Source organism: Notechis scutatus, chromosome Z (genome assembly GCF_049901735.1).
Source record: "Notechis scutatus isolate UNSWTSFEM ecotype Mainland chromosome Z, rNotScu1.2, whole genome shotgun sequence".
NCBI lineage: Eukaryota > Metazoa > Chordata > Lepidosauria > Squamata > Elapidae > Notechis > Notechis scutatus.
In genome coordinates, this window is record NC_142025.1 from 134,022,918 (window position 1) to 134,038,976 (window position 16,059).

Genomic DNA, 16,059 nt, shown 5'->3' on the forward strand with positions numbered 1-16,059 from the left:
ATTACTTTGAGTTCCTTCATCTGCATTTGAAAAAGAGTTTGTAGGTAGTGTTGTATATAGATATTTACATACTTGAAATACTACATTCCGATTGGACCGCTATTGCCGCCTATTGATTGGCTACTTAAAGACTGTTGCGATTGGTCTGCCTGACGGCGGGAAGTTTAAGGAACTGTCATTGGCCATGAGCCGCGAGCAGCCGCTATAAAAGAGGCTGCCGCGGCTCCAGTTTTGTTGAAGTTACTGGTAGCAAATAAAGAGCTTGAATTCACACTGGTCTCAAGTCAGATCTTTCCCGCGACAGAACACTGGCGACGAGGATGGGATGCTGAGACAAGGAGACCAGTAAGCACGTGGCAACGAGAACCGAGCAACCGATGAGATGGACGGTAATAACTTGCCACCCGCACCATTCAACCCAGCAGAAGAGGACTGGGAATCCTACATTGACAGATTCCTCATGTTCCTCGAGAGCAACGAACTACAGGGATAACCGATCAAAGGAAGAGAGCCGTATTCCTGATGCACTGTGGCCCCACAGTTTTCAAAATGGCCAAGGCATTGGCCAAACCCCAGGACGTTAAGCAGATGGTGTGGCCAGATTTAAACCGGCTTCTGAGAGCCCATTATGCATCAGCTGTCTCCAGCCTTATACAGAGACACGAATTCTACAAACGAGATCAACGAGAAGGCGAGAGCATCGGAGATTTCATGGCAGCCCTAAGAGACATTGGAGGGGCATGCAACTTTCTCAACATGGATGAAGCCATGAGAGACCGCATGGTCCTCGGACTGAGAGACCTTACTCTACAAAGCCGACTGCTGACCCGACCCAATATCACCGTGATTGAGGCCATCGCTGAAGCCACTGCCGCTGAAGCAGTGAAAAAATCAGCAGCCACCATGCGACAAATGAATACAGCTGCCCAAGAAACTCAGGGTGACCTGAACCAAGCCCGAGACAAGAAATCAGAGGGCAACCAGAAGACCGCCGCCACAACCACCCACCATGAGGACATCGATTCCTCGGCCGACACCGATGATGAGGAAGAAGAAATACATAAGCTCCAGTCGGAACGGAACCAACGAGGAAAGAGGGAGACGAGATCGGAATTCCATTGTGCCGGATGCGGAGGAGACTACCCCCATTCTGAGTGCTGTTTCCTCGACGCCATTTGCAGACACTGCGAAAGACGGGGGCACATCGCCAGAGTCTGCCGGAACAGAAAGAACTACAGCCCTAAAAGATGAGGCAGCACTCCCCCCATAACCAGAGAGAGACAGAGCGCTAGTCATTGGAGCCGAGAGAACAGAAGTAAGCAACTCAACGAGAAGGAAGAAACACACCAGAGAATCATCATTGGCCATTCGAGCGCAACCGATGCAAGAAAGGTACGCATCAATGTTAACATAGAAGGACAGCCATGTGAGATGGAGGTGGATTCCGGCTCATATCTGTCCATGGTATCATGGAATACCATAAAGAACTTGATACGAGACATAAAAAGAGAAGAACTAGAAAAGCAAAACCTGATTCTGAAAGACTACCAGGGAAACAGGATCTCTGTAGTTGGACTCAGATATTTCCAAGTCAAGTTCAAGAGACATACAGAAATTCTTCCAATCGTCGACCGAGATCACCCTAGCCTGCTTGGACTCGAATGGTTCGCACCCCTGGGAATCGGAGTGACAGGAATTAACAGCGTCACCGAGACGGACTGGGAAGAGAGCCTGATGAAGGAGTTCCAAGACGTATTCGATGGGAAGCTAGGCAAGTACCGAGGGACCCCTATATCATTTAATTTGAATCCCAACATAGCGCCAATCAGACGAGGCCAGACGAGTTCCCTTTGCACTAAAACCGAAAATCGATGAGCAATTGAACAAACTCATCACACAGGGGATGTTGGAACCCATCGATCACGCAAGATGGGAAACTCCAATTGTGACTCTCATTAAGCCAGATGGGGCTGTGCGCATCTGTGGTGACTATAAGGCCACCCTTAACCATGCATTACAACAAAGTGCATACCCCATTCCAGTAGTCCAGCACCTTTTACATTCATTGGGGGAGGAAAAGTTTTCACGAAACTCGACCTTGAGCAAGCATATCAACAGTTGCCAGTCGACCTCGAGACAGCAGAGGCACAGACTATCCTGACGCATAGGGGGGCATTCAAATGCAACAGGCTGCAATTCGGCGTCAGTGTGGCCCCAGGTGTTTTCCAAAGCCTGATGGAGCACCTTTTGACAGGACTCAAGGGGGTGGTCCCCTACTTTGATGATATATTGGTATCCGCCAGGGACAAAAAGCAACTGAAAGACCGACTGAGGGAAGTCTTGTGAAGATTTAGAGAAGCGGGACTCAAAGTCAAAAGAGGAAAATGCCAGCTAGCCACAAAGCAGGTTGAGTTCCTGGGATACCTCATAGATGAAGAAGGGATCCACCCCACCGGAAAAAAAATAAGAGCTATCAAAGAAGCACCCAGACCCAAGAATAAAGCTGACTTACAGGTATTTTTGGGACTCATTAACTTTTACAATGTCTTTTTGCCGCAGAAGGCAATGATAACGGAACCATTGCACAGACTATTAGATAAAAAAGCTATCTGGACCTGGGGCCGACGAGAGGAAGCTGCATTCCAGGGAATTAAAGACTTATTGACATCCGAATCTTTGTTAATTCAATATAGCGACACCCTGCCACTAACAGTCACCTATGAAGCATCTCCATTTGGCGTCGGCGCCATACTCAGCCACACATTACCCAACGGCTGAGAGGCACCAATCACCTTCTACTCCAAAACGCTGTCAAAAGCTGAAAGAAATTACAGCCAACTGGACAGAGAAGCCCTAGCTGCAATAACGGGGGTCAAGCAATTTCATGAATACCTTTACAGTAGGACATTCTCTCTAATCACAGACCACAAGCCGTTATTGGGAATACTCACGGGGAACAAGGCCACCCCCAACATCCTGTCACCACGGATGACAAAGTGGTCAGAGTTCCTCGCCGCATACAGTTACAAACTAATCCACCGACCAGGAAAGGACATACCCCATGCAGACGCCCTGAGCCGGTCACCCCTACCAGAACTGGATGACGACCCGGCACCTACCACGACCACTCTACAAATTGAGACATTACCGAACCTTCCCATCACCACATCAGACATCGTGAAAGAAACAGCAAAAGACACACAGGTGGTGTGGATTTTGAACTGGGTAGGTAGGGGCTGGCCGGAAACTGTTACTGACTAAACTTTTAAACCCTTCCGTAACCGACAAACTGAACTTTCCATTGTGAAGGGATGTATACTGTGGGGGGATAGGGTTGTCATTCCGGAAAGACTGCAGGAAAAAGTACTGTGCATGTTACACAAAGGACACCCGGGCATCGTAAAAATGAAATCCCTGGCCAGGAGTTACGTTTGGTGGCCAGGGATGGACAGGGACATTGAAACATGGGTGGGAACATGCACTAAATAACAAAAATCCAGACCTACCCCCCCCCCTGCACCGATCCTCGACTGGGAGACACCCAGGGGCCCCTGGTCGAGGATCCATATAGATTTCGCAAGACCCACAAAAGGATATACATTTCTCATAATTGTCGACGCTTACTCCAATTGGCTGGAGGTCAGCGTCATGCATTCCACGACGACAGAAGCCGTCATCAAACAGTTAAGAAAATTATTCGCAATGCATGAATTACCGGACCTATTAGTCTCAGACAACGGCCCACAGTTCACGGTGTTGTCATTTGAAAAATTCCTCGCCTAAAAGGGCATACGGCATGCCCTAACAGTGCCCGCTCACCTGGCTACAAACGGACGGGCGGAACGCATGGTTCGGTATACCAAAGAGGCATTAGTCAAGCTAGACACAGGTGACATTCAAGACAAAATCGATAAAATGCTAACCATCTTTTTTTTTTTTTTTTCGTTTCAGCCCAGCAGAACTTCTGATGGGCAGGAAACTACGGTTGCACCTTAATAGATTACACCCCACATACAACCCTGAAAAGCCACCAGACTCCTCTAGTAAATACCACACATTTACACCAGGAGATCTAGTATACGCCAAAAATCTTACAGGGGACCCACTTTGGATACCGGCTAGAATAACCCAAATAACGGGGGCCCGGTCATACCGACTAGAAACAGAGGACGGAAGAAGCTGGAAAAGACACATAGACCAACAAAGGTCTAGGACAATAGAACGAAACACCAACATCCCTAGGCACACGGAACAAACACACACACAGGTACCACACCAAACCGCCAATAGTAACACCAGAGAGGGGGGAGATCCCTCAAATGCAAATAAAAGGGGAGGGGGAGACCCTCCGGTAATACAACAAAAAACAAATCACCAAACAACACCAACAGTAGGCCCATCAAAAAATAAAAACTACTTACCTACTACCTGAAAAAACTTTGGAAGAAGGGAGCTGGCAGCAGAAAAACATCACGAAGTCACTCCTGGAAGAAGTAGCCGAGCCGACTCAACCAGCCCGGGTAGACCAGGCGGGAGCAGCAGAGCCGACTCAACCAGCCCGGGTAGACCGGGTGGGAGTGGCATGGCTGACTCACCCTTCCAGGAGGTTCGAAGGAGAAGGACAGGAGAGTCAGCGATCCCGTCCGAACCAGCCGAAGACAACACCGCAACTGAATTGCGCAGGTCAAGTAGGAACCATAAAAGCCCCACTTCCTTACGTGACTACGTAACATAGGTTGGACCAAACCAAGTGGGGAGGGGTGTTGTATATAGATATTTACATACTTGAAATACTACATTCCGATTGAACCGCTATTGCTGCCTATTGATTGACTACTTAAAGACTGTTGTGATTGGTCCGCCTGACGGCGGGAAGTTTAAGGAACTGTCATTGGCCGCGAGCCCCGAGCAGCCGCTATAAAAGAGGCTGCCGCGGCACTGGTTTTGTTGAAGTTACTGGTAGCAAATAAAGAGCTTGAATTCACACTGGTCTTGAGTCAGATCTTTCCCGCGACAGAACAGGTAGTAACTGGGGAAAGATAGGGGTAGATGGGTATTACCTGGCTCCTTCCTTTGTTTTGCAAATTAGTCCTTCCTGAGCCAGCAGATATAACGTGAGACAAAGAGGATTCTTTCGCTGAAGAGAAGGGGGGAATATGGCCCCTTCCCAGGAGTGGGATTCTACCAGTACGCACCTATTCGCTAGAACCGATTGTTAACATTCTAAGCAGTTCGGAGAACCGGTTGTTAGAAGAAATTACTGGCCTAATCCTGTAAGGAAGGCAGGAAGGAAACATTCTGGTGTTGCTTACAGAAACTGCCTCTCCGTTAACCCTTATTACATTCTTGGCAGGACTAGACTTCCTGTCTCTGGAACTTCTCTGGAGTTTTTTTCTCCTCCTTTGCTGGTACTTTGCTTGTGTGGAGTGACCATTCAAAGTTACAATGGCACTGAAAAAAGTGACTTATGACCATTTTTCACACTTACGACTGTTGCAGCATCCCCAGTCATGAGAGGCCAGGCGAGGAGATGCGTGCCTCGATGTGAGTGATGTTGAATTGGCCACACCCAGCCAATAACATGACCACCAAGCCATGTCCACCCAGTCACATGACCACCAAGCCACGCCCACCACCTAAGCCACGCCCACAGAACTGGTTGTTAAAAATTTTGAATCCCACCCCTACCCCTTTCTGCATCCAAACAGGCTTTTTAAAGTTTACGCTGCACAGAGAGAGAGAGAGACAATGAGGCAATCTGATTAGCTATATCTCTGCTTTGGAGGCTCAGATTAGCATTGCATATTCACTCCTGGCTTTGATATTACTTTGCTTTATTACAAAATTCAAATTACTTTTAATCTTCACAGGGATACCAAATTAACTGTCTTTTTACTGATGGGCTTCAGGACTTCAAGTTTATACTATCATTTTACTATTCTGTCCTTTGATTCACTTGCTGAATATAAAGACAGATAGAATAACTTTACAAATTCTTCCATACAAAGTTTCTTTTATTGGATTATATTAGGTGTTATGTCTCACCTTCACAAGATAGATGAGAAGTCCAAACTCCGACCAAATACAAGCAGGCAAGAAGATTCAGTATTTACTGAGTTAATTCCTTTGAGCTGGCTATGTTCTTGGCAGTATCATACACGCTGCCTGCCAAGTCCGACAAGATAACAGAAACATTAATCACTAAGCTTTCAAGAAACAGGATACACCGAAGCTCCACAAAAAAATTCACACTTTGTCCCGTACGGAGTTCCCAGAGCAAACACACCCACTTTTATTCCCTGTGGGGTGTGTCACTAACTCAGCAGTCTCTGATTCGTCCACGTCTCCTGCGTTGCACCTCACACTTTTTTCTGTGACATTGCCTAGCATCAAGCCAGTATCAAGTCTGCTTGATTCTCTGTCAAAGGCTGCTCCGATATGCTCTCCTCCTCCTCCTGATTAGCCTCAGGCTGTCCCTCTCGGTTATCTGCCGAAACCTGAGGCACAATCAGGGAGGAAGGCATTGCCGAAGAGGAAGGTCCTGGGGAGGAAGGCATTCCCAATTCCACCTCCTCCTCATCTTCCGAATCCTCTTCCTCTAAGAATGCAGACTCAGGACTTAGAGCCACAACAATTAGGTATCTTCAAGGTAACTCACAGTTATGTCAAAATGCATCTAATGTCCAATTCTTTGCATAATTGAAATCATAGTGTAAAATGATAGTAATCTTTTCCCCTATTTCATCCCATAGTAGTAGAGCCAAAGGAGAAGCGCTAGCCCTCCTTTGAGAAGCTAGGGTCCAAGCAAGAGTGAAGAAACCTCCCCAAACCCACCAAGAATCTATTCAGTGACAATCAGGATTGCAGATGTGGCCACATGACATGACAGGATACCTTAACTACATTTACCATGATGCATTCCCTTAAGGGAACAGCTCCCAATTCCTAACTAACTATCCAATTCCCATTAACTATAACTGACTGGACAGCACAATTATTCTATCATTTTATACGAGATATTCTAGATTTTATTATACATGTATATTATACATTTATCCAATGGTTATATATTTTTATATTCTATATCAATCTATGAATCTTCTATTATGAAACTTAGCCTATTTCTTTGCCATGTCTTTTTATCTAGCCATTGGTTTAAAAAAAATCCCATATCATATAAAATTGTTTATCTTCTTGTTCTCTGATTTCAAATGTCAATTTACTCATTTCAACACAGTCCATAATTTTCTTAATAACTTCCTCTTGCATAGGTATTTTTCCAATTCTTAGCAAATACAATTCTAGCCGTTGTTAACACATTTACAATCAAATATTTCAATTCTTTGTTGTATATTTCCGGTATAATTCACAATAAAAATATCTCTGGTTTAAAGTATATATATATATATATTTCATTTTTTCCAACCATGTGTGGATTTTAGTCCAATATCTTTTTGCATCCGTACACGGCCACCACATATGGTAATATGAACCAGGTATCTGATGACATTTCCAACATTTATCCGATTTGTTCTTAAACATTCTGGCAATTCTTGTCGGGGGTAGATGCCACCTGTAAAACATCTTATACAAATTTTCTTTATAAGCAGTTGACATTGTCATTTTATAATTTTGAGACCACAATTTTTGCCATTTCTCAAAACCAATACCATATCCAAAAATTTTCCCCCAAGCAATCATAGTTTCTTTAACTTGTTCTTCCTCTGATTAAAATTCTAATAAATGTCCATAGACTTTTAAAATTACCTTTTCATCAGTACCCATTAAAATTTTATCTAAATCAGTCAACTTATTATAGAAACCTTCTGTCTTAAAATCTTTATCAAATCTAGACTGTATTTGTGCATATGAAAACCAGTTTATTTTTAAGGACAAAAGAGGAGATCTAGATGGACTTTAAATAATACAATATTAAAGGAAAAAGACTTTAAACATAAAATTGAGAGAGAATTGGTTTTCTTTCTTAAAGAAAATAAAAAAGAGGATACATCTTTACAGAATCTCTGGGACACAATGAAGGCCTACACAAGAGGTTTAATAATAGAGTACGCAAAGAAAAGAAATATAGAACAGAAAAAGTCTTTCAAAATACTGGAAGAGACTAGAAAAAGAATTACATTAAGAGACTAGAAAAAGAATTACAGAAATCTCCGCAAAAAAAGACATTAAAATTAAAATGGACATAACTAAGCATAAAATGGGATTAATGGAAAAAGAGGAACTAGCACAAAAAAATTAAAAATACTAAACAGAATTACTTTGAAGATGCAAACAAACCACGAAGATGGTTAGCTTATAAACTGGGAAAGGAAAGAGAATCAAGAAGTATTAGCCAATTAATAAATGAAAAAGGACATGTTTGCTATGGAAGTGAGGAGAAGAAAAAATTATACAAGAGAATTATCAAGAGAATATTCAAGAAGAAAAAATTAAGCAATATTTACAGAAAGTGAAATTACCACAGATACCCAAAGACATTGAAACAATGTTAGAAGGGAATATAACAATGATGGAATTAACAGAAGCCTTAAAAAAACAAAATGTTGGAAAAGCACCAAGAAATACTGAATCTTTAATTACTAGAAGTCCTGAACAAAGTTATGTCAAAGAAAAGAATACCCAAAACATGGTCAGAAGCATATATTACATTTATACCAAAGGAAGACACAGACTTACAGCAAGTTAAAAACTATAGACCTATTTCCCTATTAAATTCAGACTATATAATTTTTGCTTCAATTCTGGCAGAAAGATTGAAAAGATATTTAAATAACTTTATTCATGCTGATCAAAATGGATTTCTGCCAAAGAGATAAATTAAAGATAATATGAGAATAATTCTGGATACTTTGGAATATTACGAGGCACATCCTGAAAAGCAAATGGCCTTGATGTTTCTAGATGTTCAAAAAGCCTTTGACAAAGTGAGTTGGCGATTTATGTTATTGCAACTGGTACAAATGGGTTTTGGTAAAAAATTTATTCAAGACATTGAAACGATATATCATAAACAAACTGCAAAGGTTATGATAAATGGAGAATTAACAGAGTCTATAGATATAAGAAAAGGGACTAGACAAGGTTGTCCACTGTCGCCTCTGCTGTTTGTGTTAACATTGGAAGTGTTGAATAGGAATATTAAAGAAGAAAAATAAATAAAAGGAATGAAAATAAAAAAGGAGGAGTATAAACTGCAAGCCTTTGCAGATTACCTGGTATTTATATTAGAGGATCCATCGGAAACAGCACCCAAATTAATAGAAAAGAATTAATAGAAGAGTATGGAAAAGTAGCAGGTTTGAAAATAAATAAGGATAAAACAAAGATATTAACAAAAAACATGTTAGCAAGACAAAAGAAGGAGTTGGAGGAAGTTTCAGAAATCCAGGTCACAAATAAGGTTAAGTATTTAGGGATATATATTACACCAAGATGTAGTACATTGAAGGAGGATGACTATCTTAAACTCAAACAACAGATTGCGACAGACTTGGCAAAATGGGAAAATTTAAAATTATCATTGATTGGGAGAATATTTACAATTAAGATGAATGTATTGCCTAGAATTTTATACTTATTCCAGACAATTCCAATTAGATTAGGGAAAGAGTTTTTTAAAGACTTAAAATTGTGTTGAAATACATCTGGCAGGGCAAGAAAGCAAGAATAACACTTAAACTGCTACAAGATGCAGTTGGGGAGGGTTCGCTTTTCCCAACTGGGAATTATATTATCAGGCAACAAATCTGATGAGGGTAAAGGAATGGATAACATTAAGGAACAGTAGATTATTGACTTTAGAAGGACATGACCTGCTGTTGAGATGGCATGTTTTCCTCTAGTACAGGGGTCAGGGAACTTTTTTACCTTTTACCCCCAAAAAAATTTATAAACGCCGACGTTACCCCCTTGATTTGAAAGGAAGGAAATCATACACTATTTGAATTCAAAATGTTATTGGATGTATTTAAAATTACTTTGAAAGCTTCAACTTACTTGAAAACTTCAGTTTTGGAGAAATGATGTTGCTTCATCTTGGATACGAGATCATCAATATTGGGACATTTTGATGTCAGAGCAATATGGATACAGTCTTCCGGGTCCAATCGATTTCTTTTCTTTGTTTTTATGTTTGTAAGAGTGGAAAATCCTTGTTCGCAAAGGTAGGTTGTTGCAAAAGGCAGCAACTTTTTGAATGCTTCCTCATGTGCAATTTTGAAGGCCTTTGCAGGTGTTGACATCCAAAAATTTGACAGATCTGCTTTGTTTTCAAATGTAATCTGTGCTTCATTATTGCATCGAAGCTCAAGAAGTGACTCTGCCAACCCTTGAGGCTCTTCTGGTACAACACAAATTTCACATTTAAAGGGGTCTACAATCCAACTGACAGCATGTGAATCAAGATCTGGAAAGTAATCAGAGAACCGCTCTTTGAGTTTGGTAAGATGCCTTATAACTGTATCCTTGATGTCTTCAAAAGTAATATTTTCACAATCTTCCAAGAACAAAGCTAACTTTGAAAAGGTAGCTATCTTTTTCTGTTCAACTTTTTGTCTCCAATATAAAAGCTTTGATCCAAATGCAGAAATCTTTTCTCTGGCTGAAATTATATTTATGTTTTTTCCTTGCAATTCTTTGTTCAATACATTAACATGCTCAAACATATCTGCTAAATATGCAAGATGTGCAACCCACAAGGGGTTTGTAAACTTCTCTGCAAGAACATGCTTTTGCTCAACCATAAAACTTTCAAGTTCAGTTTTGAGAGCCCACACTCGGTTCAGAACATTTCCACGTGAGAGCCACCTCACTTCTGTATGATAAAGTAGGTCTGTATATTCAGCATCACCAGCTTTACATAATTCACGAAATAATCGCGTGTTTAGTGCATGTCCTTTGACAACATTGACAATCTTGATAACATCATGCATGACGGCCTCTAATGTAGGTTCCAAATGTTTCACAAGCAGTGCCTGGAGATGGATAATACAGTGGTTTACTTCAACTTTTGGATTTCTCTCTCACACAAAAGCCGCAAAACCATTAACATGACCCAACATAGCTGGAGCTCCATCAACAGACACAGCAAGGCAGTCTTCCCACTTTAAATTGACGTCATTAAAGTATTCATTAACTTTATTGAAGATATCAATTCCACGAGATCGCAAGTCGAGAGGAGAACAAAACAACAATTCCTCTTCAATTAAATGTAAACCTTTGAAGCGGATATATACCATCAGCTGAGAATTACTACTAACATCCGTAGTCTCATCTAGCTGAATAGCAAAGTATTTACTCTCTTTTATTGAGGAAATAACTTGTTGCCTCACATTTTTGCTAAAATAGAAACTCTTTCTTTAACAACTCTTGCAGACAAGGGCACAGAATTTAGTTTCTTGGCTTCATTCTGACCACACATAATCTCTGCCATTTTTAAAGCTGCTGGTTTAACCAAATCCTCACCAATAGTATAAGGTTTTTTGTTTGGGCAATCAACCAGGCCACTTCAAAGCTAGCCTTGGATGCTGAACATTGATTGAATGTACCTCTAAAGTTGCTGTCCAATCTTGTCTTTTGACAGACATTTCCAAATTGACAAAATATTCCCGTGGTTTTGAAGCCAGATGTGGGTGCAAATTATCCAAGTGTTTCTTCAATTGACTCTTTTTGAAAGATTCTGCAGTCAGTACTTTCAAACAAACAACACACTGTGGTTTCATTATTCCTTTGTCGCCAATTTGGGTAAACCCATAATCAAGGAATTCTTCCTGGTATATTCTTTTTCTAATTGATGTCATCTGAAGGGTGAAAAAGACATTGATTGGAAAAGTTGTAACCCTGACTGCCAGGCTGTGTACCGAATTAGCAGGGTATATCATCAGTATCAATGGCTGCCAGGCTGTGTACCGAACTAGCAGGATGCACCAAATTTAATAAAGATGTGCACTATTTTTGCTGGAACACATTGCACACCAGCCATGGGGTGGTATATAGTGAGTAGTTAGGTTCAACGTGCCTAGCAAGTTGCATTATATTTTTGCTATCTCACAGAGGATTTTATCATCATCATTATCAATGGCTGCCAGAGTGGTGTTGGCAATGATGTGCTTGCTAGAGACAGCCAAGGCAGAGTTGGGGGCTTTTTTTTGTAGGTGGTGCGCAAAAAGGAACAAACCAGGCTTAAGGTCATGTAGTTAGAGCTAGAGTGGGTAGCCATTGCTCATACCTTGACAGGACAGAACGCTGGAAGACTTGACAGACAGAAGATGGACCCTCAGTAGCAGTGCAGCGGCAGTACAGGAGATGGACCCTGATGGGTGGTGCAAGACACAGAAATTTGGCATTCGTTGTAGCTGTGTTAAGCACCAGGTCATACACTTCACCCTCAGGTCCAGCACTAAACATTATATGGCGTATGTATGTGGAGGAAACCATGGTAGTTAGAGCTAGGGTGGGTACAGAGGTCGTAGGTACACCTGCACCTAGTTCCACAGCCCATCTGCAACATCAAAGGACCACACCACCACCTCCTCCTCCTCCTCCCGAGTGGACTGAAAGCAGCTGGGGCTGAGGAAACGAAGCCAAGCGGAGCTGAAGCCACCTCGGCTCGCGTTGTTTTCTGAGCTCTGCACTGCGTCAGGTCCTTGTGTATGTAAACCAGTGGTCCCCAACCTTTTTGTGCCAGGGACCAGTTTCACTCAGAAACACTTTTTCAAGGACCGGGGGAGAGAAAGAGTCGAGTTTGGTGGTTTGCTTGCAGACGTTTCATTATCTGACTAGGTAACATCTGATGTTGTTACCTAGTCGGGTAATAAAACGTCTGCCAGCAAACCACCAAGTTCAGGGAACGCCAATGCCTCCTCATTGCAACCCTGAGCGACAGATAGTCCCTGCAGGACGGCTGAGAAGCCTCACCTCTCGGCCCTGCCTTCATCAGCCCCATCCCTCAGGTGTCTCCCTCCCTCCCTCAGCCTCATCCCTCAGGTGTCTCCCTCCCTCCCTCAGCCCCATCCCTCAGGTGTCTCCCTCCCTCCCTCAGCCCCATCCCTCAGGTGTCTCCCTCCCTCCCTCAGCCCCATCCCTCAGGTGTCTGCCTCGTTCCTCTCTCAGTCGCTCTCTCACTCCTCACCAGCCCAGGAAGAAACTGCTTCAAAGAAGCCGGCAGGGTGGCTTTTCCTGTCGGCGCAGCTTCCCAAAGTGCCCGTTCACCCCCACCCCGCCGCCCACGGTTCAATCCTCCGTTCTGCCTGCCTGCCTTCGTTTCTTCGTTTCTCCGAAGCGCCCGTTCACCCCCGCCCCGCCCGCCTTGCTGCCCGCGGTTCAATCCAGTGCTCCGTTCTGCCTGCCTGCCTTCGTTTCTGGTGGTTTCGGATCCTCCGAGCGCCCGTTCACCCCCGCCCGCCCGCCCGCTGCCCGCGGTTCAATCCAGTGCTCCGTTCTGCCTGCCTGCCTTCGTTTCTGGTGGTTTCGGATCCTCCAAAGCGCCCGTTCACCCCCACCTCGCCCCGCCCGCTGCCCGCGGTTCAATCCAGTGCTCCGTTCTGCCTGCCTGCCTTCGTTTCTGGTGGTTTCGGATCCTCCAAAGTGCCCATTCACCCCACCCCGCCCGCCGCCCGCAGTTCAATCCAGTGCTCCGTTCTGCCTGCCTGCCTTCGTTTCTGGTGGTTTCGGATCCTCCGAAGCGGCCGCTCACCCGCCCGCCCCGCCCGCCCGCCAGCGTTCAATCCAGTGCTTCGTTCTGCCTGCCTGCCTGCCTTGGTTTCTGGTAGTTTCGGAGCAGCTTCGGCTGAGAAAAAGAGGCGAATAGTTATTATTCTCAGGCGAAACTGCTCCGAAACTACCAGAAACGAAGGCAGGCAGGCAGGCAGAACGGAGCACTGGATTGAACCTGGATTGATTGGCGGCGGGTGGGGGTAAAAACGGGTGCTTCGGAGGAGCTGCGCCGACAGGAAAAGCCACCCCCCGGCTTCTTTGAAGCAGTTTCTTCCTGGGCTGGTGGAGGAGCGAGAGAGCGACTGAGAGAGGAATGAGGCGGGAGGAAACCGAAGCTGCTGAGCCAGAGAGCAGGACAGGCTTCCGTTGCTTCCTCCCTCCCCTTCTCTCATTTGTGTCCTTGATTCCCGATCCCAGCAGCATTCACCGAAGGCGAACAGAATGTCGGAAATAAAATGCCTGAGGTAATGAGAACGGTCGCGCCAGCGACCGTCCTCATTACCCCCAGGATTTTCAGTTTTACCCCATTTGGGGTAATTTACCCCTGTTCCCCGACCACTGCTCTAGTATAAGGTAACTAAAATACAGGGGTATTTTAGAAGACATTATATTCGAGAGGCATTGTTTTTAAATTGGGAGAAGATAAAAAAAAAAGCAATATTATTTAAAGATTCCATTATGGATATCTACCAATGAAGCTTTTTCCTATCCAATAATATACTGTATAAAAAGGAACAAACAGTTAGATATGGTGAGATATTGAATGAAAAGGGTTAACTTAAATCTATGCAAGCGTTGGAGAAACAAGGTATAAAAATGAATTGGTTTTCATATTTGCAAATACAATGTAGATTTGATAAAGATATTAAATTAGAAGGTATTTATGATAAGTTGACTGATTTAGGTAAAATCTTGATAGGTACTGATGAAAACGTAATTAAAAAACTTTATGGACATTTACTAGAATTTAAATTGGAGGAGGAGCAAGTTAAAGAAATGATAATTGCTTGGGGGGGGGATTTTGGATATGGGATTGATTTAGAGAAATGGCAAAAATTGTGGTCTCAAAATTATAAAATGACAATGTCAACTGCTTACAAAGAAAATTTGTATAAGATGTTTTACATGTGGCACTTACCCCCGACGAGAATTGCCAGAATGCTTAAGGATAAATCGGATAAATGTTGGAAATGTCATCAGATACCTGGTTCTTATTACCATATGTGGTGGACGTGCTTGAATGCAAAAAGATATTGGACTAAAATCCACACATGGTTGGAAAAAATGATGAAATAACATATAGATTTTAAGCCAGAGATATTTTTATTGGGAATTATACCGGAAATGTACAATAAAGAATTGAAATATTTGATTGTAAATGTTTTGACAGCGGCTAAGATTGTATTTGCTAAGAGTTGGAAAAATGAAAAAATATCTATGCAGGAGGAAGTTATTAAGAAAATTATGGACTGTGCTGAAATGAGTAAATTGACATTTGAAATCACAGAACAAGAAGATAAACAATTGTACATGAGATGGGATTTGTTTTATCAATGGTTGGATAAAAAGACATGATAATGTAATAGACTAGGAATTTTGTAACAGAAGTTTAATAGATTGATATAAAATATAATACAAATATATATATAAAACCATTGGATGAAAGGGTAATACAAATTTTATAATAAAATCTAGAATATCTCGTATAAATGATGGAATAAATAGTTTAGTCATGAATGTAATCAGTAATAACTGATAAATATATAAGCATATGTTAGATTGACAATGTGAGAATTTATATAAACTGTGATGACTACGAAAGGATAGCACAAAAGATTTGTAACCAAATGACACACTGTATGTATATAAAATGGAAAATGGTTTTATGTTTTTTTATGTATTGTTTATACATGTTTGTCTCAAAAAATAAAAATCTTTTTTTTTAAAAAAAACTAATTCATTTTTATACCTTGTTCTTCCAGCACTTGCATAGATTTAAGTTCACCCTCTTCATTCAGTATTTCACCATATCTAATTGTTTGTTCCTTTTTATATGTTATTGGATAAGAAAAAGCTTCATTAGTAGATATCCATAATGGAATTTTTAAGTAATATTGCTTTTTTTTAATCTTCTCCCAGTTTAAAAACAATGCCTCTCGAATATAATCAGGAGTGGGATTCTACCAGTTCGCACCTATTCACTAGAACCGATTGTTAACATTCTAAGCAGTTCAGAGAACAGGTTGTTAGAAGAAATTACTGGCCTAATCCTGTAAGGAAGGCAGGAAAGAAACTTTCTGGTGTTGCTTACAGAAACTGCCTCTC